The sequence below is a fragment of the Cyanistes caeruleus genome, chromosome 1 (genome assembly GCF_971803275.1).
Source record: "Cyanistes caeruleus chromosome 1, bCyaCae1.hap1.1, whole genome shotgun sequence".
NCBI classification, from domain to species: domain Eukaryota; kingdom Metazoa; phylum Chordata; class Aves; order Passeriformes; family Paridae; genus Cyanistes; species Cyanistes caeruleus.
In genome coordinates, this window is record NC_141701.1 from 110,293,044 (window position 1) to 110,307,196 (window position 14,153).

A 14,153-nucleotide genomic window follows, 5' to 3' on the forward strand; every position below is an offset into this window, starting at 1 on the left:
ACATTTCCTGAGGTATTGCTGCCATAAAGGTGAGATAGAAGAGGCAGTGTTGGAGCTAGGGTTTTATTTACAGCTCCTAGTAGTGCTAAAGAGACCAGGAGTGGATTGTGTCAGCTGTGTTACCCCACTGCAGGGCTCCTGAGGAGCCGTGAAGAAGGGCTATAATATAGGCTTTGAAGCCTTTATGGTTTTGGGTTTGTAGCAGTCCCCTAGAGGTCAGCAAAGCCTATATTTTGAAACAGCTCTAGCTGATGGTAGCTTTGCAGGAATGATAAAGGCAAGTTTGCTGCTGGCCTGTGCGACCCTGTTTTTTCTCTCTGGCAATTTTGGCTGTTGCTAGAGAAGTGATCAAGGCCTTTTTCTTTCAGGGAAGAAAAGAATGAGCTCATGGGGCAGGAAGTCCTGCTTTGGAGACAGGCTTTTTCTTTGCAGACAAACAGGTTGAGAACCTGAAGCATCAGGGAGAAGCAGCTGGAAGATGGGTGCCAACATTGTCAAGGCTCCATGGGGCAGTGGCAGCTGGTGCCTACACCTCTTGGCTCCAATGGTACCCATTCCTTCTGGGATCATGGCTGGACTGTACAGCATTAGAAACAACGTCCCAGCAGAGCAAGCTGTGCCCCAGCCATGCTTTGTGTCTGTGCATCTGCACTCCAGTGCTGAAGTGGTGTGGCTGCTGGTCACACTGCTCTGCTCTCAGCATTCACCTGTGTGCACAGTGCCATGCTGGCCTCAGCCACGCTGCAGCTGCTGGTCAGATGTTACCTCTGCTTGCCCAGATCCTTGCAATCCCAGCCTGCTTCATGCAGGCACTCATTTTATCTGCGACCCCAGCCCAGGACTGGAGGCAAAGCTGAGTTTTCCCTGGACTTTTTCAGCTTCTGAGGTAACGGCAGTGTGAGGGAGCCGATCTCTGTCACACTGAAATAACTTGAGGCTGACAAGTAGGTCACAGACAGTCATTCCATGTCCAGTCAGCATGGACGTTGTCCATGCATTCCATGTTTTTGCCTTGCAGCAAGCAGCCCTGTCACAGGGGAGGCCTGAAACCAGTGCCTGCAGGATGCAACATGTGCAGCACACTTCTCAGTAATGAGAAAATGAGTTACCTTGAGTGGATGTGAGCTTGCATTCACCTTACACGCTGCTCACCCTCTCCCCAGCTACAGCTGCGGGCTAAATAACTGGGAGTGCAGCTGGCAAAATATGCCTCTTTCTCCCTAGCTTTTCTCCTGGTCAGCATACTCAGGTCTATGGCTGCCCTTTTCCCAATTGATCAGCTGGAAACCCTCCAAGCACAGCTCTCCATTTTCCTTTGCATCCTTAAGGATCATATGCTCAGCTTTAGCGAAGAGCACAGATTTGCAGTCTTGGTTAGGAGGACACATAGTGCTAGAAATGCAGCAATTCACACAGAAAATCAGTGCCAGTTTTTATGCCTTCACACTGTCTTGTTTGGTTAATAAAAGTTTGGAATTTTTTATTTTGGCTCCTCTTGGAGGTCTTTCTTTTTTATTATCCTATTATTCCCTGTTTACTGTATTTCTTTTTGTTTCTGCAAACCCCTTATCAGGGAAGGTTTTGAGCTGCCTGTGAGTCATGTAGCAGCGATGGGGAGTGGCAGCTCTGGGAGCTGAGCCTGTGAGTTTGTGCCCAGCTCACATCATCTTATGAAAAAGGCTGCTGCTGTGTCACCCAGCTGTCAATGGCCCTCTTGGCTGCCATGCCTAGGGTGGTCAACCGGGTGCTGGTCACATATCTCCTCCTCCGTGTGCCTCTGGCTATGGAAAGTGAATGCCTTAACCGTGATAAATCCAGCTCTGTTCTTTGAGCCTTCTGAAGTCAGTGTAGCAGGCTGCAATAAAATTATTTATGCAAAAGCTAAATTACAAAGCACAGACAGTGGACCCTTTCTTGCCACTGCAAAATATCTGAGACTGAGGGCATGACAGTTTTACAGATGCAGCAATCCATGAGCTGCAGATAGAAAGTGGGATAATGAAATGTTTGCTGAGACCTCCAACTGTGCATCAGGACCAATGCATCAGTGTGTGTTTTTCCAGCTCTGCAGGATAGCAGGAGGCACCTTTCTGGGACTCACCAGAGCAAGGCTCTCGCTAAATTCCTTTAGGTTTTGTCAATGCACAGTTTTTTTGTTATGTCATGCAAAAAAAGGGAGGACACTACCTGCAGAACCGGTAAAGTGATCACTAACCAGGGTTCATCAGCACTCCTTGAGCCCTCCCAGGCAGAGATGAGCGATCAGGTAAGTAACTGTCCCTGTGAAGCATCCCTGCTAAAAGATAGATTGGAGCAGCAGATCACCAAAGGCCCCAGGAACATGCTTTCGTCTATCAGCACATAAAAGAGCTCAAGAAGGAAACTGGGGATAGACTTGCCATCTCTGGGTTAGAATCATTAAGGTTCAAAAAGGCCTCTAATTAATCATCTAGCCTTTTACCTAACACTGCCAGATCCACCACTAAGCAGTTTTCAAAAGCATGTAAGAAGTGGTGGAGATAATATCTCAAAACTGGAGTGTTTCTGGAGAGAAGAAAAGTCCTCAATGTGGAACGCAAACAATGAACGGCAGCCACTGCCCCTCTTTGTCCTCCACAGGAGGAGGTGCTCTGTACCTGGTCCTGCTCCAGGAGCTGCAGCCAACCTCTGTCCCCTTCCCCTGTCACTCAGTTTCTCCAGCCTTCGCAAAAAGAGTATTGTCAGGACCCCAAGTCCTTACAACTATGTGCTATCCTGCTGCCACAGTGCTCCACACCTAGCCAACAACCACACTGGACAGAGAGGGCTATCTGCTGCTTTGTGAGGGAGGTACTGCTGCAGCTCTGAGGCTAAAGTCCTCTGCACCCTTGGCACAGCTTGTCACCATGTCTGTTTGCATGAACATGTTATCACACGTTAGAGCTTTCACCACCAACTGTTCTTTCAGAACAATAAAACCCATGCTTTCCTCCCTAGCAGTCTCCTTCCTCCCACTGGCCCTGCAACAGGGCTGTTTGCATGCTGTGTGGCAAGCCTTACCCATGGAGAAGGGACCTGCCCAGGCCTACAGGATGATGATGCTGAGAGTTACTACAATCAAAGCAAAGTGACCGAGTTTAGCCATTCAGTCATCTGCAGTGGCCTGACGCTTGCTGTTGTGTATCAGGCATTTAGACATGCAAGCAAATTACGCAGAAGAAGTGAATAGCATGCTTCTGAGTACTGCTACTGATGCCCCCACATCTGATGGGCAGCTCATGTGGTCTTGCAAGTCCCTCAACCCCTGTTCTCCTTTGCCTTTGGCAGAGTAAACCTTCCAGTCAGTGCCTGTCACATACCTGTCATTTCTCAGAATGCATGCACTCTTTTCCAGCAGTGGTACTTAAATAGTCTCAATCTGCATTCTCAATATCCCATAAAAATGATTCATTGGCTGTGATAGAAGAGGAATAGAGCTTCCAAGAGGAAGGAGAAGACTGGTGAAATAATCCATGTTCATATTAGCTATTCTGGCAATGGAGATGCTGGGTTTCCTAATGGACAACAATGCTCAGAGTTACATCTCTACTGACATCTCCCCTGTCACCCCCAAAACAGGTCACCGTTCACAGCCTCTCTGATGAACAGCACAACTCCTCTTAGCTAAGGTATTTCTTTCAAGTATCCTTTGAAAGGTTCTCTGTCCTCTTCCCTGCTTCTGTCTTCTGTTGCTGATACTACTGCAGCAAACAGTATCCAATGCGGGGAGTGTGGGAGCAGGGATGCAGCTCAACAAACCACAGCCAGCCAGAAGAGCAGGTCAAATGCACGGGCAGGAGCCACTGTCAGCAGCCACTGAACAGCAGCCTTGCATGTGGAGCTGTCTTGACCGCAACAACACATCAGGACTTTGCAAAGTCCCCATCAGTCTTGGAGGGCAAGAGAAGGTGGGGTGGCAAATGGGGCTCGCAGAGGCTGATGTGCTAGACCTGCAGAGTGGACCCTCCTGGCTATTTTCTCTTTCATATCCTGCTGGTACCATATGAGAGACTCATATGCATTACCATGTGAACCCAGACTGACTCATCCAGGGAAGAAAAACCTATGTGGGGAGAAAACAACTTGATCTGATGACCTGCCCTGTTTGAAGCATCAGAAGTCTGGTTTAATTCCCCGCCTCTGCTGTGATTGACTGCATTCCTTTAACTCCATGTGATATAATCTTGCATTAATGCCATGAGGGTTACCTCAGAAGTCACAGAATTACAGAATCACTACAGTTGGAAAAGACCTTTAAGATTCTCAACTCCAAAGACAAGAATCTTCTTCATTTCTTAAAGAAATACATGTTTGTGGCAAAGTGCAGGGAATGAAAGTATCCCAGATCTGCAGGTAGGCTGTTACTGGGGAAACCCACTGGATTTTCATCCTGTGGGAACAGACTGAGCAGGACCAGCTTAGTTCCTCTGCAGTGGCTCTGACCTGACAAGTTAGCGCTCAAGATATTAAGTAATGCCACTGGGTTTGTTTATTGATAAACTTCTTAAGTTGTAAAATCTGTGTGAAAATACATAGCTAAAGCTGATTTTACTGATGTAGCTCAGTGGTTACAAGAGCCTCCTAAAAGAGTAAAATCTCAGTTTCCTCTTCAGCTTAATCAGTGAATCTTAGAGCTGGTTTTCATCCACCTCCTGCTCTTTTTGTCCATTTAAACAATTGCTTTATTGCTGAATAGAGAACTCTAAAGGATGTTTTGGTGTTTCCTTTTCCATGCAACTTCAGGTTTTTCTGGCTCATGGAGTCCCCTGTCATGCTGGCCTGGCATGTGTCCATGACTTCTAGAGGTGCCTCAGAGAGCAGACAACAGAGATGGACCTTGAATAACCTGGCTGTGATCCAGAAGAACTGGCTAGTCCACCTCAAAGCCTGGGCAAAGGCACAGGTGAAAAGCCAGGTGCTGACCAAACCATGCTGGAGTCATCAGCTCGGCGAGTCTCAGCTCGGTGGGACAGTGTCTCTGTGCAGAGGTGGCACAACCATGCTCTGTGTTCCAAGGCAGGCACCCTGGCATAACTCCACATCCTTTGGCTCGCCTGCTCCCTCCTACACTAGCGTAGAAAGTTTTCTCCTCAGCCCTTCCCTAATTGCTTATTCCTGGACTCTGGCCACTGTTTGCTGCTCCCAGAGCCTCTGCTATGACTGTCTGCAGAACTGTGAAATGAGCTGGGTTAAAGACCAACAAGGGCAACCAGGCTTCTGGTTTCTTCTGAAGGGGTGATTTAAACCTCAGTCCTGTAGGCAGCTCATTTTTACAGTTGCTTCAACTCGGGGATGACAGCACAAGGGGACAGGGTTGGGGACAGGATGGATGGGAACATCTTCAGTTGGCTTCGCTGCCAAAGCTGGCAAAGCAACATCCCTACATTTCAGCTCTGTTAGACGCTCTCTCTACCCTTCACAGGCTCCCATCACTTTGCTGGCAGATCCTACATTACTTGAAGGATTTACTCCATTTTACTTTAGGGATTAAATGGTTCACATAGTTTGACATTTATTCTGTCATGGCATATGTGGGACTATCATTAACATTCAAAGGAATGACACATCCATCCAGCAAAGAATAATCTGCTTAATGACTAAATAGGAAAGCTGTGTACATTAAATTGCAGTCAGCTTCGTGATGTAGTTTTTCCTATGATAAAATTGAGACTCATTTCAAAACAGGAAATGAATTTTCCCTCTTTTTCTTCATTGGGTGCAATAAATACAAACCTGCCCCTTGACAACCTATAGAAGCCTCCACTATGATGTATTTATAGGACCAGATGTGCCATGGATGCCTTACTGTAAAATCATCAGTCTGTTTTTTCTGGATTGATGGCTTTTGAAGTGACAGATAGTGTGGGTTAACATTTGTCTCAGCTCACACTCTGTGCCAACCCATGAACAACTTTTACAGGCTGAACTTAAGTGTTTGAAGTTTTCTCTTCTGGAAAGCAGGAGACAAAGCAATTTGAAAGAAGGATGAAAAAATTTAGGTGGACAATAAGTACTTGATTTGTAGAGGTATAAGTTACCACCATGTATTTAGTTGTTCTCAAGAAGGGAGTAAAACCTGGATTAATTTAATGAGAAAATTAGACAAATTGTACTTAAGCCCATGCTATTCTTTCAATAACTAGAGTTCTGGCTACATATTTGCATAAACAAGGATAGAAGTTCTTTGTTATGTGTTTTAACGTATGAAATGGAAGTAGAGCTATTAAAAATGGGAACTAGGGAAGAGTCACTGAGGAGCCAACAGCAGCAAGACTTGGGACTACCACTTGAACTTCTGCCTTCTTGTTACACATTCAGCTCTTCAGTAGATGTAATGCACTCATATTTAGAGTGCATTTGCCACTGCGCTGCCCACACAGGTTCTGAAGAGTGTGAGCGATAGGCAGCCTCTGTATGCACAGCAGCAGCAACATGAGCAGGATGCAGCACCTGGCTGGCATGCACACTTCTGGAGGAGGTCTGGCTCAAGTGAGACTTCATTCTGCATTTGCACATTCATTTCTCTCCAGCCCTGTTCTCTCAGTTGTGTCAGTGAGACTATTTGCCAGGACACACAATGAAGAGACTGAAGACTTGTCTTGTTGAAAACAACCTCCATACAGATGAAGTTATTTCTAACCCAGGCTGGTTCACCTTTTGGCCCCAAATCAGGAGACAATGGAGTAACAAGTGGGGATTCTTAAGGGGTGAGGAATAGCAAGACAAGAAGCTACAGCTGAAAGCAATGTGAGTCAAATGACTGTCTGAGATGGTGGTGTGTCACTTCTTGTGTAGGTGCTTCACAGCTGTTTGGCTGTGGACCATGATGTTCATCCCAATCCTCAAGTGCTGGTTGAAGTTACACCTAAACCACAAGTGTTCAAGTACTTGAATGCACCACTGTGTTAATGAATGACTATTAAAATATCATCAGAAGTGGAAGAACAGAACTGAAGGTCCTTTCACTCATCTCAAGGTTACAAAAGTACCTGAAGAAATCAGGACAAAGTACGTTTCCTTCTCTACAAATTCCCACATCACCCTCCCCTTCATTCCCACTGGATAAGCACTTCTCCTACTGCTGGACACTGAGCAGCTCTCAGCTGCTAAAAACCAATTCAAGCAGGCCAGATATATGGGACCTACACCTGAGTTAGAATGACCCCCTCAGCCCCAGCATCTTCCCTGAAAACAGGGGAAGGTCTGAGGTGGAGTGGAACAAAATCGAGCTTCCCTGGCCCCCCTCCCAGCCCATCTGCAAACCTCTGGGGGATGGCTCAGGCTTCTTCCCAGCTAAGTTCTGGTTAACTGGAAATGTACTAGGCTTGTACTAAAGTACCAAGCAACATGCTCACTACAGGCAAACCAGAAGCCAAAGGAATATCATCCTTGATATTTTCTTTAAACAACAGTTTCCAGTATAAACCATGTATGCTACAGCTGTGTGTGCTACAGTCTGGTAATTAACAGCTTGTTCATGTCTGGGGTGAATAATAAATATATTGTGTCCTGTCTTCTCCTCTTCCTCCCCCCATACCAAATAAGTAGGTTCTGTGAGTGCTTTTCAGGGCTGCCATTGGCTCTGAACATGAGCTATCCTCAGTGGAAGGGACATTGAAAGGGGATAAGCAACAACCCCAAGCAAGTACCTTAGTCCCCTCTCTGGCCCCTTCCCTCCATCTGTCTTTGCAGCCTCTGATACTCCATGGGGAAAGAAGCTGCAGCATAATTTCCTCCCTCTTTCCCCCCATCCTCACTGCCCCTGGGAGAGCAAGGAGGGAAGCTGGAGCCAGGGTGGTCCCATCCAACCTCACAGCAGCTGCAGCAGCTGCAGCCCTTCACCCTATGGGGCAAAGCTGCTGGATGCTGCAGTGTGAAACAGGGGGAATGGAGAAATTTGTGCCTTGCAACATTTTGTATCAATATACAAGATGTGTCTTAGTTGTTTCCCTGAAAATATAATCTCAAAAGCTACCTCTGTCATCATCACTTTTGAAATAAAATATACTTTTCTGTCTGGCGTCAGGATGAGAAAGCTCAGCCACAAAGCAAATGCTCCTCAGAGCTTCAGACTTAGAAGTGATTGTTCTGAACATAAGCAACAGGCAGCATTCATTAAAAACCTTAGCACTGGAGCAGGGTTAAGCTGAGAAACTTAATATTCTGCTGCTTTAAAAGTACTAACCTGGCACAAATTCATCTTGGCTTCTGCAGCTGCCCAGTATGATTTTAAGAGATGAAGAGGGAAAATCTAATGAGGAAGGAATGGAGTTTGGGCTAGTAGATGCACTGGATACAGAGTGTCACAGATACTGCTTCTTGTTCCCAGAGGAGAAGGAGCTCAGATGGCTTTGGGCAGTTTGCAATTGTGAAGGATCATATTTTATTTTTTGCTTGTGGCCAAGTCAGCTGCTCTATTAAAAAATGACCATGGTCAAAATCAGCACTGGACACGGCTACGATATGGGAGTAAAAACCATGCTGTAGTACATCTGCTCCCCTGGCACACAGCCCAGCATGTGAACCAGAAGTGTTGGGGAAGAGGAGGAGAGAGAAGAAGGAGCTACAGCCCCCAGTGTCTTTTGTGTTCTGGCAGCAAGTGTCCCTAGGGCACAATCTTCCTGTTTGGGGTGTGTTTGTGCATCCCTGTGCAGGATATTCTTAGACATATATTAGACATTTTCCTGAATAGGAGCAATGTCAAGTGCAGATTCACAAGCTTTTGTCCTGATCTCTAACTGGGACCCATGAAAGGACAGGGCATAAGATGCTTGAGGGAGCCTGTGGGGGGATTCAATTACCAGGCTTGCCAGCCTGGGCAGGCCTACAGGGAGGCAGCCAGGTGGGACTGGGAGGTCAGTCTGGGAGCTTCCCTGAGGATGCCCTGGGGTTGGCAGCCAGAGCAGCAGGGCCCTATTATTCTTTTGAGTAACAGCCTGTGTTTGCTGCAGGGAAGCAGATCCCTCTGTGCCGCCTCATCCTGCTCACCCTACCCAGCTGCTGGAGACTGCAGCAAAGGGAGTCCCAAAGGCAACGGTTTGGGGTCAGAAACCTCCTGACCCCCATCTGCCTCTTGCTAGAACTCTTCAGGCTCTCACACATGCTGTCAGTTCCCAGGGGATGATAATTGTAGGATGGGGTCTTGCAGTATAAGTGCTTGGGGAACTATTTCTTTGTCTGGATTTCTCTGCTGCCACCACAGAGGCTGATCTCTGCCTGGGAGCCCTGTGTGCAGTCACTGTGTCAATATTTAATCATGGTAATTAGTAACAGGCTGGGTGGCTCAGGAATTCACAGCTCAGCATTTACTTCATTCACCTCACCCATCTTTTGGGCACATAAGGGATGTCTCTATGGCAGAGAGAAGCAGAGGCTTATGGAAGTGCAGCTGCCCCATTTTTGAATTTTTTTTGGTTAATGTTTTATTTATAGGCTTTTACAAATCCTTTTGCTCTGGTGGCACATGATGCTGTGAAAGTAGGAAGAGAGGAACTTGGTTCCAGGTCAAAAGAAATTATTTTTGTATCTCACCCATGGACAGCTGCCCTTTGCTACCAATGTTTTAAGGCTTTTAAAAATTACAGACTGGTGGCAAAACAGCAAGCTGCCTCTTACCTCTGAAAACTGGGTTAAAACAAGACCCTGCATGCCTCAGCAAGCTCTATCCTTTCACTGTAGCAGAGTAGAACATATATCCAGTTACATCAATCAGTGTCCTGCACCTCTCCCAAAGGCATCAGCTACCAGGAGTGGGTCCTCTCTGTTTCAAGGCATGAGGCTCAGCCAGAAGAGTGGGGCTAACTGCTCCTGAAATCTTTAGGAATTTCTGTTCAGGAGTTACAAATTAAGCTCTCCTTGGAGACATCATAAATCAGATCTGAGACTTCCTGCTTTGAAGAGCCCTTCCAACACAGCAGAAGGACTCTCACCTGTGATGTACGTGAGCCATGGCTCCAGGATATACCCATTCTTCATCTGTGAAAGTTCAAGTTAATAGCTGTAGGAAAATGAATTAATAGGTGTAATAAAATCAAAACCAAATGCAAAGAGTTGCAAGGGGAGCAGGCAATAAAATGGCAGCTAAAACTTAACATTGATAAATGTTTCTGGGACTCTTTTTCTTGTAAAAGAGAAAATACAGAGGGGAGATGCTAAAGGTCTGTGAAGTCATAAGTGATGTGACTGTGGAGAACAGGAAAAAGGATTTAATTTTCTCCTTCAATACAAGAGGATGAGAAAATTAAATAAAACTAGCAGAAGGCAAGTTCAATTAAGTTCTTCACCAAAATGTACTCAAGTGCTGGAATGTGTTACTTAACACAGGATGTGGATGTCCAAAATCTCACTCAATTAGTACTTATGGAAGAACACATATGGAGGGGACCCGATATAGCTGTAGAAACCTTCCTCCCCTTTTCTTTTTAGCCTAATTTCCTTTTAGTAGAAGAGGAGAAGTGGCATGTAGCCATCAGAATGGGAGCTGCATTGTGTCCTGAACAAGAGAGACCTGTCAGAAAGGGAAACAAAATTCAGTTTCATATGAGAAAACACACATCTCCATCACATACTGAAACTTCTGGTGTTAGCACTTACTGCAGAACAGAAGACAAATCACAGGTCAGTGTCTCTTCCTCATCCATCCTTATCCTCTCATATCCTCATCGGAGCACTGATCACACCATATCAGATGTCTAGGATATGTGACTGATAGAAGATGTAGGTTTGAGGTGGCCACATCACTCACAAGTCTCAGCACTCTGCAGAAATATGGATCAGTGGGCCAAGTACTGATAGCAGTGCTCCAAGACATGGGATAAGCTGTGCTCCTGCTTTTCTAAGAGTGCAAATAATACAGAATATTGTAAATACAGAATGATAAGCCTCTGTCCTGCTGCTGGCCTGTGAGACCACAAACTGGGAGAAGGTCTACGACACTGTGGCATAGCAAAGGGGGCAGCAAGGCAGGGGCTATCCATCAGGGGCCAGTGTGAAGGGGCTCAGCTATTTGTCTCTCTTTCCCTAAACAGCTGTACTGAGCTGTCATCTCTGCCTGGTGAGATCCACCTACCACCGTATCAGCTGCCCACTGCCTCACACAATGCAGGAGATCTCAAGATGTCATTATCACCTTTCTCTGATGCCTATGTGCACATGCCAGTGTGTATGCGTTAACTACAGTTATGTGAACACCTATGCATGTATTTTTATAGAGATACAAACAGGGATTTGGGGTCCGCTGCTTTCCAGGCAGATGAGGATTTGGAATTCTTTCCTTCCCAGAGGAGTCAATTAGCTAGTCTGTTTTAATAAGGGCAGTATCCTGTTCTGCCAGTGATCAGTGAGGATGACTGCCACAACAACCAAGGGGTGCAGCCAGTGAGCATTTGGCTTAATCACTTCTTGACAGGACCTGGTCTCTGTGGAACATTCATAAATAATTATGCTGGGGGCACGGGAGCTGGCTCATTGCTGCAGACCCACAACAAGACAGACAACAAAACCCCAACCAAATCCTGAATCTTTTCTAATTATTGCTGTGAGGCTTCCTACTAAACCGGGTTCAGAACAGAGTTTCTTGTTGCTGCTGCAGGGGAGAGGGTGTGGCACTAGCATCCCTGGGGGCTCATGAGTGACAAGTAGAGGGAGGGGGGAATATCTGGAGCCGAGATCAGCATGGATGGCAGGAGGTGAGTGAATAGGGAGCTTCACTCGGAGGGTGACAGCTGCGAGGCCCTCTGTCCCCTCTGTTCCTGACAGCAGTGCCTCCTGGAGCTTTTGTTTCTCTGCAGCCAGGATGACAGCCTTGTGCCGCTCTTCACCGGAGTACGCCTTCCTTCCAGGCATGGATGCTGCGCACATGGCATCGAGCATTGTCAGTGCCTGACAAACAATAGGGCATCAAGGAAAAACAAAAAGGTGGCTTTCTTCAAGCACAGACTTCCTCATTTCCAAGCAATATAGCTTTCAATGTGAACATCTTACTTAACTGGACTACTCAAAATAGCCAGGAAATATGCTCTGTGCTGGCAATGATTAGAAAAAAAAGCTGCCTTCTCAATGCAAATGAAAATTGGTGACAAGAGAGCATAGTATGTTCAGAACTTTGCAGGTTCTGTGTTCTCACTCCCCACCCTTGCTTGCATCAGTCACCCTTCCTGTGCTCTGACCCTGCATTGGTGCTGTCACCACGCTGTGCTGTGACCTCTCTGAATGCAGCACTGTACCCCCATGACCCATTGCTGTCAGAGATGGGAGCGAGGGAGGGGGCTGCGCTCAGCACAGACGAGCCACAGTGCTGTGAAGACTGTGAGTGAGCCTGGCACACCCTTACAGCCCTGAGTGTTCTCTTTGCTGGCTGGTTTCACTTCTGAACTCTGTTCTGGCACAGCAGAATAACCCTCATGGAGGACTCCAGGTGTGTATCTGAATTTGATATTGAATGGCCTTCACCACCTCATGGACCTCTTTAAGGTTGTGAGTGCTTTGGTTTCTCTGGACCAAACAGAGAAAACTCCAAGATGGGCTGGAATGCAGGAGAGTGGTTTGGGAACTGGCTGCAACTCTGATGAGGACTTCCCTGTGAACCCTTGACACTTGCTTTCCCACATCCTGTTCTTTCGCTGCTTTTCACACAGTTCTCTAAAACCAACCTCCTCTTGCCTTTTCCCACGCCTGCCTCTGATCTGGAGGGCACTGCTCGAGCCATTTTACTTCTGTAGCTCTTGGTGTTCCTAGCCACCAGAAGCTCTGCAGAAAGACCTCAGGGTGACAGTTTCCAATTTAACATGCATGGATGATAACACACTGTGGTGAAAATGTGTGGGAGACACTTGGTTCACTTGGGTAAGTGTTATCCATAAGACACTGGGAGCACCACAGCTCTGCTGGCGACCTGTATTTGGCATCTACCAGCACACCAAAACAAAAGCACTTGATGTATTTCAGTATTCAAAGGAAAGCAATGACCCAGGGGAGTAGGAGTATCTAAATAACACTACCAATAAGAAAAGACTGTACAAATGGATAGTGCTCAGTAAGACCAGAAAGGAAAACAGAAGATTTAGAATGAGGACTGCAGCCTTCAAACATGCTGTTGCTGATGGGCAGGGAATGGTCCTTCCACCACAGGCAGGACAAAGAAAATTGAACTTAAGTTTCAGCAAGGGAGACTTAGACCAGAGAATTAAGTTTCCTAACTGTGGGCATTGTGAGACACTGGGGTGTTATTGAGTCTCTGTCGCTAAAGGTTTCTAAGAGCAGACTTAAAAAAACTCTTGTCAAAAATTTAGTTTGCATCTAATTGATTCTACCATGGAGCAGAAGGGTAGACTAGGTGCATACTAAAGGCCTGAAGCATTCCTGTTTCCTGAGGCACTTTTAGATATGCTAATGATCTAAAGATTTCCTGAGAGCTAAGTATTTGTTTTTGATACCAGGCATAGCTGGTATATTTGGCATGGTCTTAATCATGGTCTGGCTAAAAAAGAAGCTTCCTTTTCAGTCAGCTAGCAATGTTCCAAGCTAATGTTCTGTATTAAAAATGCTATTCATGGCATGCATTTTAAAAGCAGCATATTCTTCAGTTTTCCAGCCAGCCACCTTCTGAACAGGGAGCACATGAAATCCTTGGGTCACACATTTATGAAACCTGTGTCCCCATGGGCTCCTTAAGGTACCAAGGATCTGTGATTAACGACAAGAAGCAGCCAGGATTAGAAGTTCTTACACATCCAAGTAATGTGTCAAGTCAGAGGCGCTGGGAATCCCCATCACAGGCTGGAACAAGCACAAGGGACACTACAGTCTGGAGACTTCTAGTTACTGTCCAGTATGGTACAGAACTTTCCAGAAGAGCAAGAGCTAGCCTGACTTGGCTTACTGTGCTCAGCAAAATCACACAGGTTCAGATAGGGCAACATACCAAAATCCACTGCTAAACTGACACCCATGGAAAAATTGAGAACAAAAAGACAGAAGAACAAAGAGAAGTAAGTACACATGAGGCACAGCAAAGCCAGCCACCGGCTGCCAGCCCTCTCTCTTCATGTGTGGATCCTACAGGAATGCAAGGCAGAGAAGCGTGCACAACTGTAGAGGAAATTATCTCTCATGCTGGTGATGCAGAATGAAGAAAA